Here is a 12,735-nt window from a genome sequence, read left to right on the forward strand (position 1 = left end):
AGGCAGAGAAGAAGGTCTAACGTGCCTGTATTAGACATGTAATAGTTAAATAGAGGTTTGAATGGCACAGATACTGTATTCAGGGTTGGGCAATATGGCAAAAGAAGTTATTATGATAATTATCATGATGATTAAAGACAGATTTTTGCTCCTGAGTGGAAGTTAAATTGTGGCTTTAAACATTTTTTCATGGACAGAAAACACCAAAACACCTGTTAAACACAGACATATTTAGACATGAATTATACCTCAAAGTGTGCATTAACATTATATCATTATATCGTGAACATTATGATAGAAGAATACATATTATTATTATTCACGGCCCAGCCCTAAGTGAATGTGTAAGTATAGACAGGAACACAGACAGTAAACAAACACATACTTCCATGTCAGCGCAATGACGCAGAGCAAAATATATGGAGAGAGAAAAGCCAAGAGCAGAAACAAGACAAATGGAGACAAAGCATCAGCCCTTCACTCCCTTTGTATCCTTCACCCGACGAGGTTAAAACCCTGGCTAATGCTGGAATCTGGTAAAACACACCACAGTACAGCCACAAATAGCTCCTAATAGAACGTCCCATTATCTGCACCACTGGAATGTGCAGCTAATGCATGGAGACCAAAGCCAGGCCCAGTTAACATACCTGTGGTAACTGCATGTTTAAAAGCTGTGGGGAGCGTCTGTGTGTGTGTTTTCTGTTGCAATTAGCCGAGGACGGCTATAAGGGATGACAGGATTATGTGGGAAAGACTTTAAGGATACAACAGATCAACGAAAACTGACTTTAATTGCTTAAATACTGTAAACAAACCTTTGTCCAGCTTCATTACACGGGTTTGTTGGTGCAAATATTCTCATGAGCCCAAGTACAACGATATTAAGCGCTCCATAATTGAATGTTAAGGTTTATTATGTACTTCCAGGCCAATGATGAGATTTTAAACACATTTATATAAACATATTTTGGTCAAATATTGCAGGTATTGCTCCAAAAGGTGCATCAAACTAGATTAAATGTTTCCAATGATAGTGACAAATTGGTTGGGGTGCTTTATCTCATATTGCCATAAAACAAGTTTGTATTCTAATTTGCAACATGACTCACAATTGTGCAATTTATCACATAAATCACTGAGTTCTCTCTGTAAGGGGAAATCAGCAGGTTTATTTTGCGACATACTCCATCATCCACCACCCACCCCCATTTACATGAGAGAACAGAATACCAGACTGACGTCTAACTATAACATTACACCCACAAGAGCGCAAACTGAGCATCGACAGAGAGTTTCTGCAGGATTGTACAGCTGTGTTCGTGGTGCTCTCAGGTCTAGTACTCATGTTGGTGGGTTTTTTTGTCATGAACATAAAAACCCAGTGTCAAAAGCATCACTGCTTGCTGCAGTAGGCAAACAACAATGGTGCTAGTACACAGGCGTCCTCAGACTTGCTCTATGAGCATGACAAGTCCGCGAATGTAATATAGTGGCCGATAGGAACCAATCAGGAAGCAGATAACTGTGTCCCCATTTCCAAAGCTGCTTTGTTTTTGCCTGTGCATAATAAAATGCAGTTTTAAAACAAAAACAGAACCAGCACTCTAAAACACCTGGGCAGTGTGAATGACAGGCACATCCGAATTTATGTCTCTTTGAACAAAAACAATCCTCACTGCAGCTGCAATATAACCATAAAGCGAGTGTGGGACGAGATCATCCACGTCATCATGGCTGTGGGGGACAGCACTTAATGTAATGCAAGAGAAATATTTTATTTCCCAAACCTTTTCTATGCTGAAAAGTCTACATATTGCATTTCCCCGGAATGAACCCTCTCTGGCCCTTGGCCAGATTTAATCTCTAGGACCCCTCCATTTCACTATCAAACTGTAGTCAGCCATGGCGTGCCACGCTTGGCTATGTCATGCTGGAGCAGGGACACGAGGGGGGTGTAGCATTTCAGGCTATCTGTCACAGGTCAGCCCTTTGCCTCAGGTTAATTATGACCCGTGGTGCAGTCTGAGCAATGAGGACACAGCCTCTTCTGCAGCAGCGCAGCCTGGACATGGTTAACTACAGTCCCATGCTGGAGATCGTATGAACATCGCGCACTCGACTGAGATAATATTATTTTACCTGAAATGAGAGGCATGAGGATCGTATGTGTGTGCAGCATGTGGTGGTGCGGAGTCAGAGACTTACGGACTCTTACATTGAGTCTGCACAAGTAAAGAATGGACTTTGTTCAGCTTCGAGAGGAAACTGTGATGAAGAAGATGATATGATGTCACTGGACACCGGAGTCCAGTGGCAGTTTCTGGTCTTTGAAACAGGGGACGCTCTTCTCAGGCCCAGTTATTGATAGATAATTCTTACATAAATTGTGAAAAGAAGAATTAGGACAAGGAAACACGATAATTATGTAAAACTGAAATGCTATAAAAGTGTTTTTATTGACTTGTCAATCAAACACTGTTTCACAGTTGAACTAACAGTTCCTCCAATCATCATGCAGAAGACCAGCGTCCGCACCCGCCCACTGCCCCATTGACTCTGAGAGAAGCTGAGCTTCTGTGGAAGTGAAAATTTTGCCGCATTTGTCCAATCACCGTCGAGCTCACTGCAGTGAAAAAACCTATTCTGTGTCGTCCCGTAGAGAACAGTTGAAGCTGAGCTTCAGGTGGTTTTAATGCGGAGGCTGCAATGGGAATATGAAAATAAACATATGATTCTGAACGAATTAGTGTTCTAGCGCACATTTAGTATTGAAATGTAAATACAAAAAACACACTACAAATTATTATACGATATTTTAGAGAAAGCTGAGCTTCCTTGAAGCACCACTGCTGCCGTCCTCTGAAGCTGCTGCTCTCTTCAACGTCAGGCATTTCAAAAGGCATGGAACAAATTAGGTCTGAGATTAAATGATTACGATGTTGACTCTCAGAGGAGGACTGGCAGACCTACAGCAACAAGGTGAACTCTTGGGCACTCGTGCTGCACCAACACTGAATTTAAACTCAGCAAAACATTAAACAAAAAAAGAGTGAAACATGCACTGAAAGGCTAAGCCTCTGTTAGCATATGCTAAACCAACAAGACCAAGAGCCTGGTCTTTCCTCTACCTTTTGTTCCGCGTAAAAGTTCCGTGCCAGCACAATTTTAGTAAATGCTATGTGTAATATAAGCAGTGCCATGCGGTAAGACAAGTGAACCATGTGCTACCTCAATGGTTATCAAAACACAAAGAATGATCAGGTACAGGCCACCCTTAGCTGAGTTTATGTTGGTATTTTTTATTATCATTAAATGGTTGCATCCCTCTATCCTCTCTTCCTCCCTATCTCCTCTCTATCCTTGCTTTTTACGTTGTTGTCCCTCCCACCTTGTCTCTCTGTGTTTGTATGCAGAGTCTGAGATGGCGTGAGTGGAAGCTGACCTCTGACCCGAGTCTAACATGTTTGCCAGGACACTCTGATCTGCAGCGCCCCACGCCCAGTAAGCAGGGAGCTGAAAATGACTTGCTCTGTTTATTTGGAAAGGGTTTTTGCTGCACATATTTGGCCCATCACCGTTGACTCACAGCATATAGACACAGACTCTTTCCACCTGCATCAACCTCCGAAATGTGGACCTGATTATTATATTATACAGTGTGGCCAGCGTCGGTCCAAGTCCCAACTCTTTCCTTTTGACCTTCCTTATGTCTCTACAGCCTGCACACGCACCATCAAACCTACAAATACAGGTCCTCCTGCAAAAGAGGTCAGAAACATGGGTTATAGGTCTTAAGGCCCAACATCAATTTCACCATCCATTCTCACTGGCTGCCACGTAAACTGTCAATCTTTCTCACAGACACAAAGAAGTAAAAGAGTATGAGGTTCATATTACTTGAGATAATGTCTTCTAATCACCACTATGACAAGCAGTGACATAGTAAACCAGTGAAGACTTAACCGTCAGTGTCAATGCCAGTGAAACAGATAAAGGAAAACATATTGCATCATCTAAAGGATTCAAAATAAACCTTAAATTACCAGAATAATATGACATTACAAGGTTCATTTAATGACTTTTAAACTTTTTAAGAGTTTATCCTGGTATTTGTCCTTTGGGATTGCATGAGTGGCAGAGGCCACAGTAAAACTTTCTGACAGCTCCGAGGAGGTCACATGTGGTTGGATGGAGAAGAACGAGATGATGTAAGGGTTTAAGGAAATCAACAGTTTTGATGGTTCAAAGCAAAGCATCATCAGATGTGTTTGGAGAACAAAAGTCTGGCACATTGGGTGAACTTTGCAACTGCCTCTGGTGGTTTGATGTCAAATTAAAAAAAGACTATCGCAGTTTCCTCTTAAAATTCTAACTATATGAATAAAAACACCACATTCACAAATTAATATCATAGGATGTGAAGGTTTTGTGTTTCCCCTGTAGATATCGCTCATAAATTAGCCACATGAGCCTGACATTTGTACGTTTTTATGACAGATTTTATGACAGTGATAAAAACTGAATTATTTTTTTGTTTTTCATGTCCACATGACAAATGTTTAGGAGAAAGTAATCCAGAAATAAAATATAAATAGATTTTGGTGAATTATTATTCCAGGTTTGACCCCATGGGAGGAAGTATACTGTTTACTATGATGGAAGTATAATGAGCCCCATGATTTTAGTCTCTTTTTTTCACGCTTTGGCCTGGTACCAACTAAGTTATGCAATGTTAGTTATGACCAGATCCTGTTTACATTGTATCCATAAATATACAGACAACTATCACTGGATCACTCTGTTACTATCGAAAACTTTAAAATATGCCGGCAAAGTTCTGCAGTAACAAACAAGGACCATAATTTTTCATTATATCTAAGATTTGTTGAAAGGAAAAAGTTACAATCAATTTAAAAAGTTTTGCGTTTGTGTGACTGTTGTGTGTCAATGATTTGAACCTCCGTGCAACTTTCCCCTCTGTGTCTCATCAACACTCCCCCCCTGCTTACTTTTGCTCAAATAAAAACAAATCTCAGGGTACAGGTTATGTACCTTGTCATAGTCCTGCAGAAAACCTTGGACTCAGATGAAGAGGTTGTGGCTGTTTATAGCTTGCAGGAAGAAATGCTGTTCCTTTGATGGAGAATATCAATCTTAATTGTCCACGCAAGTCTGAGGCATGCTGCTGGAAAAACTCATGAGGCGATTCTAGATATCTTTCATTTCTTAGAAGGTCTTTAGTGCAGGTCTGCTGCCAGTCACTGGCACTTTATTATTTTTTACAGGGTGTGGGTCAATCTTTGCATAAAAGATCAGATACTGACTAATAAAATCCTTAGATTGATCTTTTTAATATATAGACCATTTCCTGTATCATCATCACAAACGTTCATTACTTGTGAAATACCTCCACACACATCTTTTCAGCTGTTTCGGTGGTGTGTTTGTCCACTCAGAGGGGACAGTTTAGTTTGTTTGTGTCCTCAACTGTCACCACAAAATAACACAACATCACTGTTGTAAGTGGGGCTCACAGCACCCTCTGCTGGACAACTTGGTAATTACTTTGTGGCGTGCTTCTAGGCTGGATATTTTTGAACTTGAAAAGGTTTTTATGGTTTGAGTTTGAATTGTTTGAATTGTTTGAATATGCAACCACTTTAGAGTAAATTTAAACTTTAATAATATTTTTAATAATGTTCTATGATGGACTGGTGATCTGTCCAGGGTGTACCCCGCCTTTCACCCTATGTCAGCTGGGATTGGCACCAGCAGCCTCTGCAAGCGTCATGTGGAGGATAAAGAGGGAGAAGATGGATTGATTTTTAATGATGCACCTATGGTTTGAGAATTCAAGATTTTGTACAATTTGCATCATTGGTTCTGTTAAAATGTCTTTCATAACCAAGCAGCTACACAGTGTAAATACACGTTTTAGAAAACCTTCATTATAGAAATGAATATAACCATAATTCATTGTTGATTTCTGGGGCTTCCTGATTTTTGTGTGGCTTGGCTTGTGTAGAAGCCAAGGCCTCTTCCCAGGAATATTCTTGTTGTTTTTGGATGACGGGAAGGAAAGGAAGATGCTTTTTTTTCCTTTTTTGTTTTACCCCTCTGGCCTCCATTAAACAAAAGGGTACACGGTAAACAAACAAAAGGAGAAACAGGACAGACCGATAAAAGAGAGGAGAAACAAGTGCGAACAGAAATGATTAATGGTGCAAATTTCATCACACAACATGTGTTTGATCTGGGACTGATCGAAATCCATCATACAAATGGATGTTATACATGAACCAGAGAGAAAAATGAAAAAAAAGGAGGAGAGCATTGGATGAACTGGACGGACGAATGTGAGCAGTGAGGCAGAAAAGCTACCAAAACAGAACTGTTGTCCGCATGAGTCAACCAGAGTCACTAGAGTCCAGGACAATGATCGTGCCCTCGGGTGCTGCTTAGCTAATCAACCATACAGACAGATGGTTTACGGACAACATAGTAGACAGAGTGCATCACGTCTCAGCCCTGCTTCTGTCTTTAAGGAAAACCTTGTCTTATTGGAGTTGTCCTTCTGTGTCCTCAAACACCTTGCTCTCATTTGTCATTTGTGGAATAATTTAAAGTTCCGCTATAAAAATGTCATACCTACTGTATAACGAAAAGAGGAATTTCTGATGAATGAACTAATTCAACAGACAAGAAATGGACAACAATTCCACAATTAGTCAATTACCATACATGTTTTTTTTTTTTATTTGCCTTATTTATAAAGAAGGATAAACCTTAAGTAAACTTTATTTCTATACTGACACAAAAATATTAGGAGCAGGAAATCGGTGATGGCCTGATCTCCTATTGTCTAATCAAGCACAAACAGAAGTTTAAGTAAAAGATGCTGTTGTGCTTTTCTGCAAAAATGGCTCCAGCTGCCAGAGCAGTCGTTCACTGTGCGTCACAATGATGCTGAGAGTGGTCAAAACAGTAAAATAGCCCAAATTGCTAAAAGACTAACGTCAAACAGTGACAAAAAGACAGTTGACACAAGGCAAGCATGGCAAATTGACAATCCCTCCGAATATTTGAGGGCACTGTGCCCCCACAAAGGTCTCCAGATGCAACGGCAGATTAATGGAACATGAGAAATAAACACAACCATTTGCATTTCAGTACAACAACAGCAAAATAATAAAGGGAATCTCACTTTGAAATGGTAGTAAAAAAGTGCTTGGCTTTGATCTGGTCATGTTTAGTGGCTTCATGACTCCCCTGTTGAACAGTGTGGCTGGGTTTATCGTCCTGTGGTGGCAGTGCAGGCTTGTATTGTATGAAAGACCAGCACAAACAAAAGCTGAATGGATCGAATCAGAGTTCATGATGAGAAGGATGGATAGAATTCTCAGAGAGGACTCGCTGTACTTCTAACCCTCGCCCCCTTGCCTGAGAGAGAAAACAACACAGATTTTGTGTGCTCGACACCACAGAAGATGCTGTGGACCAAAGAGACTGCAGATGTATGGGTCAGCCTTCGCGGTGATGCAATGACTTGCATAAATATACACAACACAATCACAGTAACAAATGTTTTGTGTTGACATATCTGTCAACAGAACGTTTGACTGGAGCTCAGTTCTGGATTTCAGCATCAGGTCAGAGATTTCCTGCTTCCACGATGTGTTCATATCACTCACCACCTTAATCATCATAATCATCACCCGAGAGCGCAACGTTAACAACAAACAGCAAGAAGAAACTGCATTTGATGCAGCCGTCTGTCTGTCCTTTCCCCCCTGCAGTGACGATGTAATTCAGTTACGCATAATGTTGCCAACAGCGAGGTCCGGTAAGCGGAGTGGTGAAGAAGGATGAGTAACAGCAAAAGGATGAGGGTTTTTTTTTTTTCTTCCAACGGGTCAGAGGTGACGGAATGGTCTGGGAATGTCTGTTCAGGGTCAAAGCATTGGCACAGATGGACAGAGCAAACAGCCACCTCTCGGGGCAAACTCTGCATCCTGTGAGCAGCTGAAGGAGATACAGCCAGTGCCAGAGGTTAACACAGCAAGGGTTAACAGGTCAGGAGGCCATGTAACCTCACCTGCCCTTCTCTTAAGTTCCAGCCTGTGGACCAAACCTGTTCCAACGCCTGGGGACAGACAGACGCAAAACATGCCAGGCTGGGCTGGAAAAAGCTCCCCCGTCATGGTGCATCTGTGCACTGGTGCAAGAGAGACAACACTCTTACACGTTGGTTTTGCTTTAGCCTGCGGAAGTGAAATCAGAGAGGTGTCCGTTTGTGTCCACATGTTATTAGTAGAGCTGATCACTGAGTCACTGTGATTTCACTTTGAAACACAATTAGCAAACCGGAAAATGTTTTAATTGTATTATCCTTTCTGCAAATGAAAAAAAGTAATGCATTATTCATATCTTGTATAAAAATAGATAGTTATTAAAGATCCAGTGTGTAGAATTAAATAAATAAATGTATTATTAGTGGGAAAAATAACAGCTGAGGTTTTGTACTTTCCTTCTTCCATGGAGCACGCCATATTATGACGGGTTTCAGTTGGCTGCGATATGCAACTTCACCTCTAGATGCCACTAAATCCTACACTCAGGTCTTTAAAAGTCATTAGGACGTGGCTCCGAGTCTCCCTCATATTTACATATTTGCGTTAAATGATCTGCGAGTTCGGAGCATCCTTTTGCCATTTGGACAGACATTTAGAGTAGTGAATAGCGCCACCGTAGACTCATTCCCACGACGGAGTTAGCGCATTTGAAAGGTAAGTCGTGCTGGGACAGCACAGCACTTGATTGGATGGGAATCAGTGAGGACAGGAGTCATAATCCTCATCAAATATCCAGAAATGAAACACAGTAATATTAATCAATATCAAGTCAAATCACAGTTACTGTACCTGGAAAATTGCAAATAATATTAGATATTTTTCAGCCAGTTATTGGCTTGAATTAGCAGAAGCACAGTACTACTGATTGTGATGTCAGTCGTTTGGTCAACCATCAGAATGAAATGTCTCATGTTGTGAGCGTTCGGATTCCCAGGCTGAAACATTTGCAATAAACTGAAGCTTTATGTCGTCGGAGGACGAGTTTGTGTTTCTGCTCCGAGACAGAATCTGCGAAATCTGTGCTGCACAACGTTGCTCTGAGCAGGTGAAAACATAATGAACCAATTTTCCAGCAATTTAATATTTCTGCATGTAAACATAGTTCGAAGTATTCAGTGTTTGTGCCTGACTGATCAGTCCATGAAGTCCAGATGCATCGAATCGAACAACTCCCACGAGGTGAATCTTTGATGTGAAAGTCACAAATTTCCATATCCATCTCTCCCCTTTCTCAGCGACCCATGCCTGCCGATGCTGTGAGCAGCCGAGCATGCATTGGTTCAGGGCGCCTAGGATAAATAGAAAAATAAACAAGTGGGCCAGCTGTCAACCAGACAATCAGACTACAGCCAGCAGCAGATGCCTTTCATCAGGACTGCCGACGACAAGTTCTCTAGGGAGACGGGGACGGAGAGGAAAAGAAAACAGAGACACGACTGGGGAGAACTCAAATTGTATTTCTTATTTCAAGGAAAACAAGAAATATTAGATGAAAGCACAAGGTTAATACTGAATGATAGATTATTTACTAAACTGTGGAGACGCCTCCCATTTCTGTCCACTGGTGCACGAGAGTTGTCAACAGCTTTCCACCTTTATCTTGTACTCTACACGGTTAAAAGTGACAAGATTATGAAAACTTTTCATTTCTAACTCTCACTTGATGGTTTACAGAGGCTCTTTATTGTATTTCACTTTGAGGACTCTTATTGAATTGGTGAAAGGAGTCTATGAAGTGACAGGGCCTGAAGAGATCACAAAGCACAGTTGTGATTAAACCCCGGTCAACACACAGAGAAATGGGACTACAAACGGAGGGATTATTGAAATGAACGCTGCGCAGGCATTCATGATGGACAAGGCACCTACATGTCACAGGGTTAAAACAATAAGAATGCAGAATCATTTGTGATCAGAAATGCATCCAATATTCACAGACATTGGGGTCTTGTGCAAACTGACAGCTAGTTTTAATTTGCCATTCACAATAAAAAAAAAAAATCTTCGGCTTTTGCCAAGAAAGCTCTTTATGTGGCTCTGACAACAACGAAGGAGAAAGATGAATAATTTACTGTGGAATTCCTCTGTAGGATTGCCAAAAAAGACAGGGGCACCAGCGCTGCAGGAACAGTGAGCAGAGACGAGGTCTTCTGTTGCACTCGTACAACAAAAAACAAAGAAAAATGGTACAAAGAAAGAAATTATTTAAGTGACTTTTGCTCGGAAACATAGAATGGTGATAGATTCTCTGCAGAGTAAACTATGCCTTGGCGTCCTGTCCTGTAACAGAGAAGCTCAAAGACAATTCATAGACACATCAGTGCTGTCTTAACACTCTAATTGCTATTTAGACTGTGTCTCCCTCTGGGAAAGCCAGCCGAGCTCTAAGACGAGGCTTCATTAAATGAAGTGAAAAACAGCTGCATGAGATTTTGGGTTGTTGTTGTTGTTTTTTATCACAGACAACAACAGGTTGTGATAATTTATCAGTATCCACATCACAGGTTCACAGACAGCACACGCATCAGTCAGCCTTAAAGCTGCAGTGCATAACTTTCTGTAAACACACTCTGTCAAGCAAAACTACCAGACTGAGGGAGTGTTTGCGTGGATACAGTGGCAGCACCGTGATCCAATGACAGGGTTGTTGTTATGAAACCACAATGTCGGTGTAGTTTCAGTTTGCCTTGACATAAAGTAGCGTCACTTCCTGTATGAGGCTCAGGAATGTCGCCGGGCGACACGAGATCTAAACACCACGACACTGAGAAAGATAGAGACTTGTGTGGAGCCGATAGACTTGATCAACATTGTGTGAACATGTTTAAATGTATATAGTTTAAATGTTTATGTATAAAAGTTATGCACTATAGTTTAACATACTGTAATTGGCAAAAAAAAAAGGTTTCTGCCCTGGGTTTGTCCATCTTTGACCATAAAAAAAACCACATACCTCATTTATTACATTTTTTTTAATTTTTTTTTTTACATTCGTGTTTTTCTCTTTCCTCTGAGGTCTGCAGCTAATCACGGTACAGAGCGGGGCTGAGCTAACCTATGAAAGTCACTGAACCAAAAAATATCTCCCCAGGAAAAGCAAGAGATCTGAATCATTCAGGTAAGATCATCATTTACAGTGGAAACGCATGACGAGCAATTATGGTTTCCCCCCCTGGAGGAGGACAACACACACAACTTCACATTTATATGGTTGCAACAGGCATCTGGTGCAAACTACAGCTTCCAACAACCACAACAAAGAACCTAAAGTCTGACAACATTTGCATACTGTATGTTCCACAAGGTTATCGTTTTCCTGAACAACACAGAAAGAGTCCACATTTCCTCAGTGACCCCCTCTGCTGCCCCTATAGTGTGGAGTTAGTTAACCATGCTTGACAGGAGCTCAGATCAGGTGTCCCTCTCTCCCTGCAGGGAGGAGGCAGGGTTGAGGTGACCTGTAGCCTGAACAGGAGTCGCCTGACATGGGGATCAAACTGTGGCGAATGCTCCTACATCACGCACCAGTCCACAGGGAGGACGACACACATCCATCTCTGACACCAGACGGTTGCATTACAGCACGTAATTTGTCCTGCAAGAGCAAGGTCTCTCAATCACAACAATAACAAAACACCTAGTTTGATGAAGTCGGGAAGCAACATGGCATCATGGGATTGTTACCTTGTCTTGTTTGGTTTCCCCGTGCATTCTGGGGAGAGCCTTTGGCGGCAGAACATGCAGCAAACATCAATGAATTGTCAGATAATACAGATTAAAGACTGTTGAAAACATTTTGGCTAGTACACTACTCGAGTTTCATAATTTAAAAAAATATTTAATGCATAAATATCTTTAAGTGCTGTCCATTTTCCCCCCAAAAAATGTTTTGATGCTTTCTGACAGGCATTTTTTTTTTCTCCTTTTTCTACCCAAAGTTTACCAAAACATCAAGAACTGATAAGTGATAAAATCTACAAGACACACAGATCACACAAACACAAAACACACATCATCTTTTTATACAAACAAAGTAGACCAAAATATCCAAAACACCAGCTCAGTTTCATGTACACAGCTTCACATGTTACAGTGATATTCAACTTATCAAGAAAAGCCCTGCAGCAATGGAAGAAATGTCAGTATTTTTTATTTTTTTTTTACAGCATTCCCAGACTTTATAAGGCTGATCAGTTTTTGAATTTAGCACACATGTAAGATACTGAAGTGGAACTAGATCAAACGGTTTTCTTCCTTTTAGAGTTTATCTTTGATCCTCTGCAATAGCATATTTTTCCTCACGTCACAAGTGTTAATACCGTACAGTTTTCTGGTGCCTGCATAGAAGACACATTTGGTCCATTTTCAGCTCCATACCTCACATTCTTCAATTTCAGACAACACTTTAAATCAGCATCCTTCCAATTTAGCTATAAACGGTGAGTCAAAGTGCAACTTTGTGAGAAATTAAGGTTGGAGTTGTGTCCATGATTGAATATACGCATTTTATGTACAACTTTAAATTGTTTTCCTTGCACGCATGTTGTGTTGCCGTTTTAGTTTATGATGATAGAAAAAGTATGAAAATCTAATTGTGGGG

At 40.9% G+C, this 12,735-nt stretch overlaps 1 protein-coding gene across 1 annotated transcript in view; it reads right to left on the reverse strand.

The window, feature by feature from the left end:
• The window catches only part of col23a1a (collagen type XXIII alpha 1 chain a), a 116,559-nt gene that overhangs the window by 52,037 nt on the left and 51,787 nt on the right, over positions 1–12,735 (reverse strand). The window lies entirely within an intron of this gene.

This window comes from Solea solea, chromosome 14, assembly GCF_958295425.1.
Source record: "Solea solea chromosome 14, fSolSol10.1, whole genome shotgun sequence".
NCBI classification, from domain to species: Eukaryota; Metazoa; Chordata; class Actinopteri; order Pleuronectiformes; family Soleidae; genus Solea; species Solea solea.